Source organism: Dipodomys ordii, unplaced genomic scaffold (genome assembly GCF_000151885.1).
Source record: "Dipodomys ordii isolate 6190 unplaced genomic scaffold, Dord_2.0 Scaffold74, whole genome shotgun sequence".
Lineage (NCBI taxonomy): Eukaryota > Metazoa > Chordata > Mammalia > Rodentia > Heteromyidae > Dipodomys > Dipodomys ordii.
In genome coordinates, this window is record NW_012267290.1 from 4602566 (window position 1) to 4605332 (window position 2767).

At 49.8% G+C, this 2767-nt stretch overlaps 1 protein-coding gene across 1 annotated transcript in view; it reads left to right on the forward strand.

Moving 5' to 3' along the window:
- The window catches only part of LOC105991563 (CUB and sushi domain-containing protein 1-like), an 871556-nt gene that overhangs the window by 598324 nt on the left and 270465 nt on the right, over positions 1–2767 (forward strand). The window lies entirely within an intron of this gene.

Consider the following 2767-nt stretch of genomic DNA (forward strand, 5'->3'; position numbering starts at 1 on the left):
CTTCCTCCGTGGGTACCTCCCCTTCCTCCGTGGGTACCTCCCCTTCCTCCGTGGGTACCTCCTCTTCCTCCGTGGGTATCTCCTCTTCCTCCGTCGGTATCTCCTCTTCCTCCATGGGTACCTCCCCTTCCTCCGTGGGTATCTCCTCTTCCTCTGTGGGTATCTCCTCTTCCTCTGTGGGTATCTCCTCTTCCTCTGTTGGTATCTCCTGTCTCCTCTTCCTCGTGAAAGCAGTCTCTTCCCTGGCAACTTGGCTGTGTCTCAAGTATTTAAAAGCAACCAGACTGGTTCATAGCGTGGCACCCAGGAGAACATAGGGGGACTGTGTTTTGTGAGTGTCAGCCCATCTCCACCCTCACCACATCAGGGATGAAGCCCGGACAGCGGCCGGATGTGTTCCCAGTGCCAGGCCCGGGGTGTGGTGCACAGGTGCCATTTCAGGGCTGGGACACAGCTCTGTGGGCTATGCGTGTGCCCCTCCCAGCTGGCCTCCTGGGAGCCCCCTGCTCCCCCCCACCTCTGCCAGCCGCTGCCCCATGCCCAGCCGTGCATGTGTGCATCTCAAGCAAGGCAATTGTCTTCAGAAAATCTCCAGCAGGTGACTTTCGGGGAGCAGGGAGAGCCCTTGTTTACCTCACTCCCCAGTTCCCTCTACCCTGGAAAGCTTCCTACAAACTCATTCTTCAGCAGCGGAGGGAGCTGAAGGCCGTTTTTCCCCCAAACCCTCAACAAGTATTTTTATTTATTTTTATAATCTGGCAAGGTGACAAAATGTTCATTTTTTTTTAACCTTTGAGAGTGAAGAGTTCTAGAAGGTGTCTTGAGGCGCTGTTGTGGGCAGCTCTGGGCAGGGCAGGGGTGGCTGGCCATGGTCTGGGGACAGGGACAGGCATTTCAGGCTTCTCATCTGCTGTGTATTGTCTCTGTGACCCTGGAGGAAGTCATTTTACCTTCTGTACCTCTGTTCTCATGGCTATAAAATATGTATACTCAACTCTCCCTGCCCACGGTAAGAAAAACAATGAAATAATGTATGAGAAAGCTCTGTAGGGCTAACAAATATAACCCATGGGTAAAATAGCTTTATTATTACCCTAACACCTAATTTAAGGAAGGATGTCACTAAAATAAATGAGAAAACTTTTTAAATAAATGCAAGATTTAAAATATAAATGCAGCGAGGCAAATTCCCACAGGTTACTATTAAGAACCTAAAATCATACCCCGGTTTTTAGAAAATGCTATTTGTTGTGAAGAAAGTGACAGCGAGCTATGTGTTACAGTGACATAAGTGTTATTAGGACTCCTCAACGGTCCAGTTCTATAAATGAAGAACCAAATGGCCAACTGCATCAAGCTGAAGTGTCCTGCGGGGGACGTAATGAAGCCAGGACCAGTTGGGCATTTAATCAGCAGTGCCAGAGGAAGATCTGCTGAAATCATTTCAGAGAAAGGAGACGTGGCGTGCCCAGCTGCTTCCTGGAATAAGCAGGTCATTTTAGACAATACGTCGATAAATACTTCTGAGGACTTACGTGACCCACATCATTCTCAGCATGAAGTTTCTAATCTAATTGGAGAAATGACAGGTGCACCTGTGTTGGTTAACTGGTAGACAGACCATTGGATCACAGAATCTCAGAGACATGCTTTAAATGGAATGGGTGTTAAGTCTCCTTTCCGGCAGATGGGTAGTTTCCACAGTGGTTAGCCCAACGTCTTCCCCCTTCCCTTCTTCCTTCTTCCAACTCTCCCTACCCAGATCTGGGTTTTTAGGAGCAGTTTAGAGAAGAGGTTTGCCTGATATTCAGAAGGCTTATTCTAAGTATGGTTTTTAAAATCCCAATCTCTGCTTCGTGTGATTTTCTCAAGTTTTATGGCAAACACACAAAACCAGTCTGTGAGCTTCCTTGAAGGACCCCGGTCTTCCTCAGAGATGGATGGATTTTCTCCGCTTATATTTTTAGAGAGAGGCAGGTTCAAAAGGAAATTAAATAACTTACTTAAGCAATCGCTGTTGAGCTCTCCCTGAGAATAAGTGCGGGTAATTTTCTCTACTTTTCGTTTGTAGAGCTTCCTGGGAGATGTTGCCTTCCCTGGCGTTCGCTGGGGAGGTCTGGGGGCTGCTCACGGGGTACGGCCCACATGTCCCTCCACCCTTGGGGGCGCTGCCAGCCTGTGTCTGTGAACTGGCAGATAGAGGATCCCTTTTGACTGGGGGCGGGCTTACCTCTGTGGATTGGCAGGTAAGGGAGCCTATTATTACTCTGGCCGCTTAGTCTCCATTAGTTGAAAGGCCTCTTGATCCAGTCCCAGCCCAAGTGTGGCAGGACTCTTCTCCCTGCTGTTTTCTTCTGGACCTGAGCAGAGGGCCCCATTCTGTTTTTATTAAATGACTTCTGGACATCGAAAAAAGCAGTCACTGACCACGGGCACATGTGGACAAGCCCTCGATATGACCGCAGGTCCTTCACTAAAACCTACAGCACTGGGGGAATGCGGAAGAGAGTGTGTCAGGAGGAAGACAGAAAGAGTCCTGCTTTAATGCTTCTACATAGAGATCCCTCTCATAACTGTAAAGTGTGACTAAAACACACATGACTTGTGTTGGACACCACATCCTCAGAGCCGAGGATCCCGTGATCCAGCCTGGCTCCCCCTCCCCCATGACACCCCCACACCTGGCCCACCAACCCTCCCCCATGACACCCCACACCTGGCCCACCACCCCTCCCCCATGACACCCCCACACCTGGCCCACCACCCC